The sequence below is a fragment of the Gymnodraco acuticeps genome, unplaced genomic scaffold (assembly GCF_902827175.1).
Source record: "Gymnodraco acuticeps unplaced genomic scaffold, fGymAcu1.1, whole genome shotgun sequence".
NCBI lineage: Eukaryota > Metazoa > Chordata > Actinopteri > Perciformes > Bathydraconidae > Gymnodraco > Gymnodraco acuticeps.
Window position 1 is genome coordinate 1,706,873 of NW_022992085.1, and position 15,181 is coordinate 1,722,053.

Here is a 15,181-nt window from a genome sequence, read left to right on the forward strand (position 1 = left end):
TTGGTCACTTTAAGGTTATGGGTGTAAAAGTGTCAAACCTTTTGAGTTGTGTTACTTAAGATACACTTTACTAATCCCCAAAGGGAAATTCAGGTGTCAGAACGGCAACAGGAACATTCTTTATATATTATTGCAACTTATGTCGATTGCACTGTTTTATGTCTTCTTTCTTTTTATTCCAAAAATTACGCTGTAGCTATTGTGCTTTTTGAAAATAAAGCCTCTCAAACCTTTATTTAACCTATGGTAATGTAGATGGGAGGCGTAGATAGGTGAAGTAGTGAGGACTCCGGCTTAACGTCTAGTTTTCTTTATCGGACATTATAACTTAACAGGGGGGGATGAACATGTATGGTTTAGAGATCTGGTTTGAAACAGGTTTTGCGGCACTCCATGGACCAGCAGATCACCCTAAACCCAGATTTCATGGCAATCAGAACAACACTTATCTTGTCTGTCATATAAAAATAGGTTTTGGGGTGACAGACCGGCATGCACTTTGTGAGGCCTGTGAAATGGAAATGAATTGGGTTACTGAGTGCATCGTCCACTGCATAGAGTGTGTGTAGACGGCACTGTCCCAGCAAAGACTCTGCATTGTCATTCAAATAACAAACCATGTGTAACCAAATACATCAAGGCCATCCTGAATGCAAAGAAGAGGGCTTTTAGAGATGGTAATAGGGAGGAGGTAAGAACAAAACAGAGTGTCCTGAAAGTTAATATCAGGGAGGCTATACACCAAACCGACATCAAAGAACTAGCAGCGTCTTGACCAAAAATGTTGCAATTGAACACATCGCAAAGTTTACAGCCAAGTAACCATTGTATGTTGAAGTGAGAAATAGGCATATTGATGCTTTTCTCTCTCAAATAGATTATAGTAAACTCAATACTTGACATTTTGGAATGTTGGTAAGACAGAATAGAACAATTGAAGGTCTCAACTTGGGCTTTTTGAAATTGTGGCTGACAAATTTCACAATTTTCTCACAAAAATAATTCTACTGATGAATCAAACATGAAAGTAACCATCAGTTGCATCTTTGTTACAGACAATGGTAAAAGAAGTACTCCGATATTTTAAGTAGACATAGAAAATACCAAAGTGTCTCAATAATCTGTTACAGTTTAGGTTGAAAATGCCGAAAATATTAAGAAGAAAGCGTTCTACAGTGAATGATTGATAATTTATGCAAATGAATGGGAAATGACAGGAATGCATTGGCAATTATAGGGATTGTCTGCACAGGCTGTATTTCCCATGTCACATTCAGATAATGCATTAAATAGCCAATAAAACACATGCATTTGTCAAGCAGGCTACATACAGTGAGACATGTGCCATGTGGTCAGATAGCTCAAATGTGATCCTATTTGCAAACTTAAGGTTTTGAGGGAACAACTAATTCTTTAAAAAAGGGTTTAAGGTGGAGAAAAATTGGAATACATTTAGTAAAATCTTTGTTAGCAGGCACAATTAAGCTACATCCAGCTACACCCACATGGTAACAGCTAATGTTAGCTAGCAAAAACTAGAAGAAAGTGTTAACACATTATTAACTATACCTTGCTTTATGAACTACCTGCTGTTTCACTGAAATATCATTAAAATACATCCAATATATTCACTGCAGTTGTATAATAATAACTTACATTGAAAGCATGCAGTCCTTGGCTCAGACAGAGCGGGGGTGTTGGCAGCCGTGTGGCTGCACATGTGATCAGAGAATGCACTGTGCATGCAGAGGACGGCCATCCTCTGGAATTCCTATTTAATTGAATTAAAATGATCTGTAGATGTTAGAGAAGAATGTGCTGCTGAATGCACATGGTTACAATTAATATGGCACATTTTAACTAAAACATGGCGTAAGACTTTTTGTGTTCTGTGCTTTTCCCTGGAACAATTTATATTTAAAGGCACAATAATTATATTGGAATAGCAATTCCAAAAAACCCAAGCTTAATTTCACTTTGGCATTTTCCAACACCTTGCAACACCAGTTGCATATCGTAGTTCTCTATACAAAAACAATAATTAAAAGTAATTGCATTAAAAGTAAAAGTACTCAAAATGCAGATGGGCATATTTTAGAATAGTTTACAGTATATAATTGGGTAGGAATTATTAATGCAATATTGTTTATATCATTTTCATGTTGCATCTGGTAAAAGTGGAGCTAATTCCATCAAAAATGTTTTAACTGACTGTCAAAATAAATGTGAATTAAAAAGTACAGTATATGGCAAGTACGCCAGTCCAAAATGTGTCTTAAGTACCCTACACTAGAGAAAATAATTTTCCCACCAAAGAATACAGAGGGTATGTGACTGCACGTCTGTACACAATGACACACAATACATCAAGCCTATGACCAAATGATGCTTTCATATGACCCAGTTACATGTTAGACAATGAGCGACACAAACACCTCAGTACATGCAGGGACACGCTCATCAGATATGAAATCATCACTCGCTGCGTCGTGACTCAGCGCGTCATCTGTCCAAGCAGACACCTGTTGCGATGCACAGATAATCTGCAGATGGGTGTAAAACAAAACAAAAATGATTCAGATGACTGATCTGCCTATACAAACAAAACAAATTGTGTCCACACCTTTCCAAATGTGCTCTTCTTTGTTGTTTGTTCTGACAATTATTATCAAACAGCCATCCGCAATTATTTAGTATGGTGCAATTTATCGTTAAAGTTCAACAAAAAGAAATGTTCAACACAATCATGACTTTTGCAAATACCCAGTCCATGTTGCAATATCTACAGTTTGGGAATGTCTCAGAGGTATATCAGATTATCCTTAACAGGAAGTAGAAATAAACTGTTAAACAATGTAAATTAGAGGTTTCTGATTAAAGTCTCAGTCTGAAAAAAGTAATCAGGGTTATCTCGGCTTGAGCGTCAGGGTCTAACATGAAGATATTGGTTGATTTTTGCCAAATATGGACAAAAGGTCAATGTCTCAGCCTCTGCTGCTTTGATTTAGACTAATATTACCTCTTGCAAGTTCACCAACCTTGACACCACTAATTCACTGGAGTGCCACATTTAAAACCGAGTTTATTGCCAAGTCAGCAGCTACGTGAGGTTTCAGCTCATCGCCAAGCAAACCAAACTGTTCGAGCTGAGGTTCAATATATTTATGAACTAGACAGTACGTAAGAATAACTGTCTTGGTTATACATCTTAGTGTATTAGGTCGTAGAGTATAAAATGGAAATGGATACTTGAGTTGATATACTTTACAGGCGGATCATTACATGAGCTCACAGACAGGTTGTCCTCCAGACTGTGAGACAGGTACTGCTCAGGTGAACTCTGACTCACCATCTTGACTCGACAGGAAGGAGCTGAACTATGATCGATCTTGTTAACACATGTTTCCTCAATTACTTCATTTTTGCACAATGTTATGACATCATTGTTAATACTCACCTGAACTGCGACAGGTCTATCAGAACTCACTCCTCAGACAGTTCGTATTCAGCTGTGATTAACTGCAATAATGTATCCTTTTCAATTGAGAGTTGAACTGTATCCCTCTGGCAGGTGGTTTTCCGTTAGCGCACCAATACCTGAACCTGCAATTTGCTCATATTTTCTAGATGTTTCATTTGTAAAATACAATTCTTGAAGAAATGCATCTAATATTACATTAAAACGTTTCTCCATTAACAGATTCTGCATTCATTTGTAGAATATGTAGGAAACAAGACTAGATTTTATGTGCAAATAATCGAGACACATTTTGAGAGGGCTTTGGTTGAGTGCAGGTAAACACTGTCCATGTGCTAAAGGGCAGAGAAGGCAGAAATGCATTGGTGAAATGCAATCTCTGAATCGGCTTTTGTCTGATTGGTTATTGTCTAACGATGATTTTGCTAAATTAGCATGTCAGAGAAAAACTATGTTTATATTGCCGTTATTCAGAGTAGACGCTACTTGTTCAACGGACATGGCTTTCAGGACATAAACCATCTTTCTGAGAGCAATACCGAGCATGAAACACCAGGACAACAAGATACTTAACCTAGCTAACTGGCTAACAAACTGACAGCCATACCGATGGGGCAGTGACGTCAACGGCAGGTCCAGAAACCAGGTAAGTGTCCAGTCACATTATCACCTGTGATTAACTGTTTGGGAAATGTGAAATAAATGCATTATGTAAAATTATAGTAGGCCTATATATTTTTTTCAAATTATCATAATTTAGTATACAACAAGACATACCTTCATTTACAAATGGTACAGTACCAGATAGCTCTTAATTCATTATGGTCACTTTTCTAAAATAAATATTAACCTTTTTTACCATGGTGTACTTCTATGCTATTTAGTTTTTTACTTATTGTGTTATTAATAACGTGTGCACACTTAATAATGTATATTTCCCCGTTGCGGGACAAATAAAAGATTTCTGATCTGATCTGAATTTGCATATTCATGTAAACTCCAGTAGGAGGCTTTGTGGCAACAAGATAAAGTTTATATGACGTTGATAATGTAATGTTAGTTCAATGCCACTAGATGGCAGACGATAGCTTCCTTTTATTTTGTGTGTTATCTATGTATCTATCTATCCATCTATCTATCCATTTATCCATCTATCTATCTATCTATCTCCATCTATCTATCTATCTATCTATCTCCATCTATCCATTTATCCATCTATCTATCTATCTCCATCTATCCATTTATCCATCTATCTATCTCCATCTATCTATCTATCTATCTATCTCCATCTATCCATTTATCCATCTATCTATCTCCATCTATCTATCCATTTATCCATCTATCTATCTATCTATCTATCTATCTATCTATCTATCTATCTATCTATCTCCATCTATCTATCTATCTATCTATCTATCTATCTATCTATCTATCTATCTATCTCCATCTATCTATCTATCTATCTATCTCCATCTATCCATTTATCCATCTATCTATCTCCATCTATCTATCTATCTATCTATCTCCATCTATCCATTTATCCATCTATCTATCTCCATCTATCTATCTATCTATCTATCTATCTCCATCTATCCATTTATCCATCTATCTATCTATCTATCTATCTCCATCTATCTATCTATCTATCTATCTATCTATCTATCTATCTATCTATCTATCTATCTATCTATCTATCTATCTATCTATCTATCTATCTATCTATCTATCTATCTATCTATCTATCTATCTATCTATCTATCTATCTATCTATCTATCTATCTATCTATCTATCTATCTATCTATCTATCTATCTATCTATCTATCTATCTATCTATCTTCATATATCTATCTATCTATCTAGTATACAGCTTCCCATTGCACAGTATACTTTAAAGGTCACCTATTATGCAAAATCCACCTTTTCCTGTCTCTTCTACATCAACATGTGTCCCCTATGTGTAAAGAGATTCTGAAAGTTTCAGGAAAAAAGATTAGCTCACTTTTTGTCCTGATCCATTTATATTAAAACCTGTCTGAAAATGAGGCCACTTTATGATGTCATAACGATTGTTTGGCTTGTGTAACCATTAGCCAATAACCAACCAAGGTAACCCCGCCCACTTTATCACCTGAATCTCCTCCTAGAGCAGTGGTTCTCAACTGGTCAGGCCTCGGGACCCCATTTTTTTATTTCACTCAAATCTATTCAACAAAAAATCAGCATACAATTGTAATTAAAGTGAAGTACGGTGCATATATCCTTAAATCTCTTCACAGAACTAAAGTATTCTTTTAAAGAAAGTTTAATCTGATGATGGTCATTACGTTTCTAGAATCAAAGTTGAACTCTAACATAAAAAGGCACACTTAGAAACATAGAAAAGACAATGAAAGAGACATGTCACTGTTTTAAAATACATGCATCCAAATAATACAAATAGATAATGATTCAATCCCATTTAGTTTATTGTCTAGGATTCTGGTATTATACATGCTTGCTCAATGTCACCAGGTAGTCTCAGATCAACGCTGCATTAGATGTATTATATTCAACTCCGTCTGATGTTGTTATATCTTTCAAACCAAAACATTTAAAGTCATGATTTAGGACATTTAGAAACTGGATAGGACATTTTTTATTATTTCTTGACATTTTAGAAACTAACCTATTATTTAATATATTATGGAAAATCATCTGCAGATTAATCATCAATTAAATGGATCATTAGTTGCAGCCCTTGTAACAGTACGAACATGTTCAGCAGTTGCAGATTAGACAGCCATAAAAATGTGTATGGGTATGTGCATATTTACGTTGCGTTTCATGTTACTGTTTTTTCATGTTGTTTTTCTTTCACTGCAGAACATTCATGAGCAGATGGTAAACAAGAGTTGCATGGCTGCTGGAGATGAAAACACCCTAAATGAAGGTCAGACATTTTGTGGGACGTGAGGTTAAGGAGTCTAAACGTTTTTTTTGCAGCAGTAATTTCACACATTCGCATGTGTGGGGGAATGCCAGTCCTTACATTAGACTAAACTCCACAGAGGTCAATCATAAAGGAACAGAAAGACTTGTTGCAGTTAAAGGTCACCTATTGTGCAAAATCAACATGTGTCCCCTCTGTGGAAAGAGATTCTGAAAGTTTCAGGAGAAAAGATTCTCTCTCTTTTTGTCCTGATCCATTTCTATAAAAACCTGTCTGAAAATGAGCTGATCAGATTTTGGCCACTTCATGATGTCATAACGATGTTTTGGCTTGAGTAACCATTAGCCAATCACCAACCAAGGTAACCCCCCCCCCCCATCTTATCACCTGAATCTCCTCCTAGAGCACCATTGTGTTCTTTCTAACCAAGTCTCTCTCAGAGGGGCGTGGGGAGGGGCTCCTTATTTTCATCTAAAGTAACAGACAGAGAATCAGCACTTTTGAAACAGGGCTGAAACAGAGGGGATTATGGGATGCTACAATGATCTGTCTGGTGTTTGGAGCCAAACACTTCAGAGACATGTTTGTATATATCTGAGACCTGTAATATATTGATTAAAAACAGTACAATAGGGGACCTTTAAGATATGTAACCTGCAGCAGTTTAGAAACCATCTTTATTCTATTTGTTGTCCACCAGAGAGCACTGCTACAAAATGTCTCCCTTGTTCGAATTCAAGAGTTTTTTTTACAATAGGAAAACAAACAACATTTATTTATTTATTTCACAAATAACATATAATATTATTTATTTATTTATGTGTTTTAATGAATAAACAAATCTCTCAATGATTTAATAATAAAATAGTAAAAATATACATAAACACTGAAATGTATTTATTTGATAAATAAGCCACTACAACTGTATTAAATGAGTAAGTCAGAAATCCATATCCGAAATCCTTTATTTATTTTAACAGCAGCTCGCATAGGGCACTGTTACACACTACGTGGTGCAGTCTGAATATGCCTGCGTGAGATAACATTAGCACAATTGTGTTCAAATATGGAATTCATATGTGTGCTGTTATGTGCACGTGCAGAGTATACATTTGAAAGCACACTTACAAATGACCTTAACATTAAAGAGAAGTCTTGTGATGTCCACATATAGACAGGAAAGACGTGCGACCGACTCACACGCACACACACACGTTCCCACACGGTACAGTCGCTTTTCACACTGACGTCCTAGTTAGGAAAGGGAGGGGAGTTACAGCTCCACCTCTCCTGTGATTTAAGGAATCTGCACATGGCTTTAGTATGGAGTTTGGGGGTCTCTCTTTTTCAGGGTGCAGGAATCATACTCAGTCAGTGAAGCTGAGGGTTAAATGAAATAGAAAGACAGTTTGTACCCTGTGTTAATTCACAGCAGCCCGAGTTGATTACTACAACCTTCTATGAATTATGTGGCCTGATGTGCACAGCATGTCCTCGGCAAACCACGTTCTCATCTGGTTTTGGTTAAGCTTTTTCACTTCCGACTTTCTTCAGCATAACCAGCGTTGACACAATTTCTGCTGCTTATCTTCATTCATTATCAGATAAAGTAGTGAAAGAAATGATCCTTTAAGGTACTAATACCACACAAAGTATTGCATTCAAAACCTTACTTAGTATTTAAGTATTTATAGCAGGGGTGTCAAACTCAATTTCATCGCGGGCCACATTATGGTTGCACTCAAAGGGTCAGTTGTAACTTTAAGACTATATAAATATATAATATATATAAAATAATGTATTATATTACATTATTGCCTCTGCATTGGATTATTATCGGATAGGGTAATAACTTCATTATTAACTACGTCTGAAGGCAAAAGTCTAGGGCAAATAATTGCAAGTCTCTTCAGTGCGCATGGCACAAAATGAGATGGTTTGACACCCCTGATTTATAGCAATATAAGGATTGCTCAAGTTGCTAAAAAAAAGTGTTGATTTGTGCTGTGTTTGTTTACTGTTACTATGTGTCGTGTTTGGGTTAATATTACAGCGGCTTTAATGGGTATTTTGCTGTAGATGGTTAAGGTGTGCTTCCATCTACAGCTACGTATCTAATTCTATATACTTTTTTGAAGATGTGCATGCTTTCCTTTGAGAAACATGTATCTCTAAAAACTCATGGCTTTTTTTGTTACGAGTTTATTCAAAAAACAGCCCTGTCTTCAGCTTTGTGACTCAGTTTTCTTTTTTGCTGATCCAAGAGGGATTAAAGAAAAATGTATTCAGGTTAAGATGAAGGAGAAATGTTGTAACTGAGAAAGGAACACTCGAGTTTATCATAAATATTCAATACACACATGTGGAGATACATTGGTTTTACTGGACAGCAAAGCAAGTATATTGGAATACAAGTAAAATGTTCACACCTGCATTGTATTGGAGCATGAAGTATCAGACACATGTAAATACTCAAGTACTTTTGTTTGTACTTAAAACCAGAACTTGACTAAATGTGCTTTCGTGCATTGCACCACTGCTTGAAATAAACATGTTTGACATATAGAGACAGGAAAAGAGAACGTATAGGTCAAAGAGATTGGGTTTAAAAAACTCCCTGAGCTCTTTCTGGACTCTGTACATTCAGGCATGAAAGCACACTGTCATCACTGTACCAAACAATGCAGTGAACTAAACAAAACAACACACTTACCACTGCATTCCTGGTTTTCTCTCTTTTTTTCCCTTTTTGTATCTGTCCTCCTGAAAAGAGTCCCAAAAATCTGCAGCCTGCTCATCACACTTACACTCAAAATACCTATACTGGAAGTTTGACAGTTCGTCATATTTTAATACTTCTGTCAAGATATTGATTTATTTGAAGTAATCATTAGGAATCTGACTTTAATTTAACCAGTAAGGACTTTGAAGTAGAGGTAGACGTGTACAAGAAAAAGGGAGAGTGGAAAAGAACGCTGAGTTTAAAAAAAAAGTGGAGATGGAGGGTCTCTGGTGTCTGCTGTTTGACACATGGCATTTATGTGTGTTGGTTGCACATGCATAGATAGATTGGGATGTGGTGATCAATAATTGAATGGCTAAGTGATCCCGAGTGAACACATATTCTTCTGCCGTATGGTTAGGAGCTTGTGTTCTTAATGACAAATCTGAGGCAATACGTTCCTTAAGTATATTCATTGTATGTTACTTTATACTTCTACTCTACTGCATCCAAGAGGGAAATGTTGTACATTTTCCTCTACTACATTTGTCTGACATCTTTGGGTTCTATTTTTGTATATCTTTCCCATCAACTGTTAATTATAAACTGAAGGATGAAGTGTTCGTTTATTGGCTGAGAAAATACTCCTACCACTTAAGCTAAATCAACTCCCTCTTGGATAGAAAACACATTTTCTCAAATCGAAAATAAAAATAAGTAAGGTTGTTTTTCTGAGCTCATGAATGCATGGTTCACAGCAAAAACACTGACAAGAAACATTTTACTACACAATGGGTACTTTCAATCTTACAAACTTTTCTTAAGTAGGACTTTTACTGGTAGTGGAATATGTTCAAACTGTGCTATTGATACTTACCTTGCAGAACACAGTTGCTGGTCTACCGATTAGTAAGTTTGTTTGTTTCATTGTGTGACTTTAGTGTTTAAATTCACTTATTTTAGTGTTCGGATTCACCAAAGCCACACAATAACACAAACTAAGTGATTGAGGCAGCAAAATACCAGCAAGTCCAGTTTCCTGAAAGGGTTAGGGTTGAAGAGAGCATATATAACAGCTTCAGTTCCCCATTGGAAACGGCTGTCTGACAGTGAGATAAAGCGGTGAACATGTCTAAATATAGCGTGCCGGTACTTCTGTCTGCTTCTACAAACTGGGGGCGTGCCGATTCCAATCTACTGTAGGTAAAACATTGACTATCTCTAAAAACCTCATACAGCCCAATTCAAACACTTGATGTCCTTTAAATGGAGTTGGATTTATACAGAGTGTACGAGGGGGACAGTGACAGACTGTGTACAATGCAAAGGGGGACAAAGGTAAGAGGACAGAGACAAAGGTTAGGGGAGTCAAAGGGTTCAGCGGAGACACACAGATCAATAATGGGAGTTTAACCAGTTTTCATCTCTAACCTATCAGACCTCCCTAATCGTTCTCACTGTGGACGACACAACTTTTTGGATCCAAATTGTACACACCAAAACCAACATTACAGTGAGTTTACAGTTCAACGCAAAACTGACTGCATTTTGTCCACTTAAAAAGGAATTGTTCAGATAGATAGATTCAACTTATTGTCATTACACGGTACAGGTACCATGTAACGAAACGGTTTCTCTGCATTTGACCCATCCTAGTGTTAGGAGCAGTGGGCTGCCATTATGTACGGCGCTCGGGGAGCAGTGTAGGGAACGGTGCCTTGCTCAGGGACACCTCGGTAGCACTTGGTCTTTCCGGGACTTGAACTGGTGACCTTCCAGTTGCCAAGCCAAGTCCCTATGGACTTCACCACCACCGCCCAATGGGTGTTCAAGATGTGTATGTATGCTTTTAAGGAAATGTATATTGTGTAAAGCTTTAACTTCATTCAGTTATGGAAAAAGTGCTTTTACATGAAAAGAAAATAGCAATATTGCCTTTTAAAAGTCTTATATTCAAGATGTATGTGCACCTGTAAAGGGTGTGGACTACAGTACATATGCACTGGGATAATGCAAAAGACACACATCAGCAAAAGTCAGGAAAGACATGCATGACCAATGAGAGCGGGATCTTATCTGAGTGTGTCCTACACAGTGGACTCTGCACATCGGCAGATTTTATGGTCTCAAAGTTTTTCACTTACAATGCGGGTATTGTTCTCAGTGTGCCTATATGACTGTAGCAGGAACGGACACACAAGTACTGTTATCGCTCACAGCAAGCATCCATTACACCCCAAAAATCTCCTGCTGAACCCTCCCAAAAATCTGTTTCTCATTCTCAGTTTTTGCAGCTCCCTTCCCCCTCATCACCCTTACTGTTTTTCACCCTAAGCCCTCCCCTCACGTCTTTTGTTTTTCTCCCCCCCTCTGGGATGAAGCAACACAACCGGAGTGTGAGTGTGCAGCACCCTTTAACTGCTTGTTGTTTTAGTGAGCCCTATGAACAGAGAGAGGCACCCATCAGGCAAACATTGTTGGACGTCCTGCTTGTTGCGGAATATGAGGTCATACAAACATTGGGGAGAATAGGAGCGCCTGGTGGGAGAGAGTCCAACCGGAGCCTCCTCAAAGTACATTCACACATGTGCTGTCCTATCCGACCTTACTCTTTTCTTTTTGTGTTTTCTTCTTCTCCACTGCAATTCAGAGAGAAGAATTATACTTTTGCTCCACTACATTTCTTTTGTTACTTCACATGATTTCTGAAAAATATGATGCTTTGGTGTAAATCGAACCATTCCACAGTAAATACATTACAGATGTCATCGATGTAATACATCAGTCAAATTCAAATGATTTTTTTTCACCATTGGTTTGATCAGTAGGCCTACTGTAACGTGGGGAAAGATGGCCTTCTCCAACAAAGGCTGTTTGGTTAAAAAAGCAACTTCACGTCGGATATGCTCATCTATTTCCATTATAATAGGCGCTTTCACACCGGAGTACTTTTACCCGTACTTTTACCCGTACTTTTCCCGTTTAGTTCCCGTTTATTTCCGTTAGTGCCTGGAATTTTGTATTCACACCAAAAAGAGTACTTAGTTTCATTTAAGGCGAGACACGGCAGGCAAAAACATCGTTTTTCAAGTACAGGTCAATTTTGAGATTTTGTGCTATTTTGATTCCATAACATGTTTTCTTTCAGGGTTTTGGAAGGAAAACGTACAAAATACACATTTAAGTGTTTATTTTACTATAGTTTGTCTATTTGCGTCTGTACATTTCTCCTAAATTCACCAAAAGTTAGCATTCTAACGTAACATAAAGTACCGCGACCGCTGTGTGCACCATATCAACAGAGGTATCGCTGGAAAGCTGTGTCTCTCCTGCACAATCTCATCGGATCCAAATATGGTCATTTCCTTTGTATCAGCAACCAATCGTGAAAGCACAAAGGGGTCTTAAACCAAGAAACGAAATCTCATTGGCTGGTGTCAATTTATGACAACGTGATTCGTTCAGATGCGTCACGTGGTGTGCTAAAACACTTCCTGGTTAGCTTTCAGCTAGAAATTGAAATCTCAAAATGCAAAAAGAACGGCGAAAAAAACGTTCACAGAGAAGACGACAACAATTGTCACTTGCACGAAGCAAGGTTATACAAAAAAAAATGACCCTGAACATGAAATACCTTCACGGAGTGCGTCGATGCGCAAGCTGTCATCCAAAGAACAGGAGGGTTTAGCTAGCGCCTCACTGCAATCTTTAAAGGTCGTTTTCTCAAAATGAGTTTTTTCTCCTACTCTGAGTTCGAAATTTCAACTTCAGTAGCACGTAGAGACACCAAACCTTCCAGTTATATTCCTATCAATATTATGAAGGCTTTTACTTTAGGGTTTGTCCATATATCATTCATAGCCTGAATTATACAACATTATATACCTAAAAACATGGCGAAAATGGATATTTTAGGGCTGTTGACAGTATTTTCTGATTTATGGAGTGATAAAAAGAGATATCCAATATCCCTTCTGTAAAAGCCTTAGATACTAATATGACTACAAAATGAAACAAGAATTTTGAATCTGGCTATATCCAAAGTTCAGATTTCGATTCCTGAAATGTGTTAAAATATGTGCATATTTAATGAGATAATGGATAATTTGCATATTTAAACATGCTATTTCACAAAACTTGTAATACAAAAGACAATTGCCTTATTGTAAGTAATTAACTGGAGAAATTTCTAGCTGATACCTTTAAGTTAAAAAAGTTACCCTATTCACCTGGGGTGTCTCGCCTTAATCGTTTATTTGAACCGGGACAGTGCACATTAATGAACATTTTAAACAAAATAATGCTTTCAAATGTAAATGAGCCGGATTTTAGCTTTGAGCTCATTTCCATCCGTAGTCCCGTCAGAGAACTTTTACCCCCATGTTTAGTGCCTGCTAGAGAGGTGGGACTATCCTGGGGGGAAAAAAGTACCAATATCTGATTGGCTGGGCGAATTGCAATCCACGGCCCGTAAAACTCGGAAAAGTTTTTTGAAGCCGCCATTGTATTTGCTAGCATTAGCATTATTAGCATTAGCATTAGCCCCGCACACCAACAGAGAGAGAATAACTTATGGCAACACAAAAAAAAACATGGGAGCGGTGGAGTGATGAGGAGATGTCGGCGTTCTGGCGATTTACTGCCAGTAAACCCAAAGCAGAAGAAGAAGAAGTGACGTCAGCGGCTTCATTTGCGTAATCTTCCCTCAGGGAACTTATTCCGGTGTGAACGCGATCGGCTCTTAGTTCCATGGGGGTACTAAGTGCTGGGAACTAAGTGCTGGGAACTAAGTGCTGGGAACTAAGTGCTGGGAATTAAGTGCGGCAAAGTACTTGGTGTGAAAGCGGCTAATGGCTCAAACAATACTAATTTTTTTTTTAGTTAACGAGCAATTTATTGTATTTCAAGCCTACTGAATAAAGCAAAAATAGACTGAACTGATTACAGATCATTGATTTATCTTAGTTTAAGCAGTATATCATCACATATTTTCCTCTATTCTGCTCCCATATTTAGCGTTAATATTGCAATTAAGGAGAGTTTGAACTTCTAACAGACAAAGGTGTCCTCTCTCTTTAATTTCCTTTATCAAAACTCGGACACTGTCCTCTTTCCTTTTTATTCCTCCTCCTCATTAGCAGAAACAGTATAAATATTCCAATTAGGCACTGTCACATTGCAGTGCCAAAAGCATCTTCACATTCTGTCAGCTGGAAAAACTCGACAGTAGATTGGTGATGGTTGCATTAATCAAACAAAAGCACATCCAGGAGGTGGAGAATTCCCAAGCTTGGAGCAAACAGGTCATGGTTTTTTTCTGACAGTATTGGTTGCATTGGGTGTCCAATTGCATTTACTGTGACAAGGTTAGGAGCATGTGGTCTCTATTTTTTGTGAAGGAATGTTAATTTAATGAACTGTGCTTTTGCTTGACAGTGGTTTCGTTGTTGTTGTGTGCAGTGGGAGTGTACAGCAGGGGCAACAACATTACTTACATATATTCATTCAGAAAAATTGCCTATACCTACATTTTCTGGATCAGGATCACTACACTACTTGGGCTTTACGTTGTGAAATATATCTACACAGTTTATACAGTACACCTATCTGTAGTGCTCTTGATGATAAAAGCCACAGATATTAGTGATACAAAGGTCCAGAGAGCAGGGTATAAAGGGGGGCGGGACGTCACTTTCTTATCTTCCTACAGCTGGTCTGAAGTAGCAAGAAATGCTTTCAAATCTGTCTCGTCCTGCAACATGCCCAGCCGTAAGCCATCTTCTTATTTTGTGCGCAGATAAAGAGGGAGGATTTCAACAAATACTTAGAACATTTGTTGACCTTGGTAAATAGCCCTTCAAAGACATTCTCCCTTCTAAAGCTTACAAAGTTTCCCAAACAAAATTTCTGTGGAAGAGAGAGAGATAATTCAATAATTTAACTAAAGACAGCTACTCGTCATGTGCTCATCACTTTCTGAGACCCTTTAAATACTTCTACTCTTCTTATTAATTCAGATTTTAAATACAATGGTAGACTTTGGAATTACTT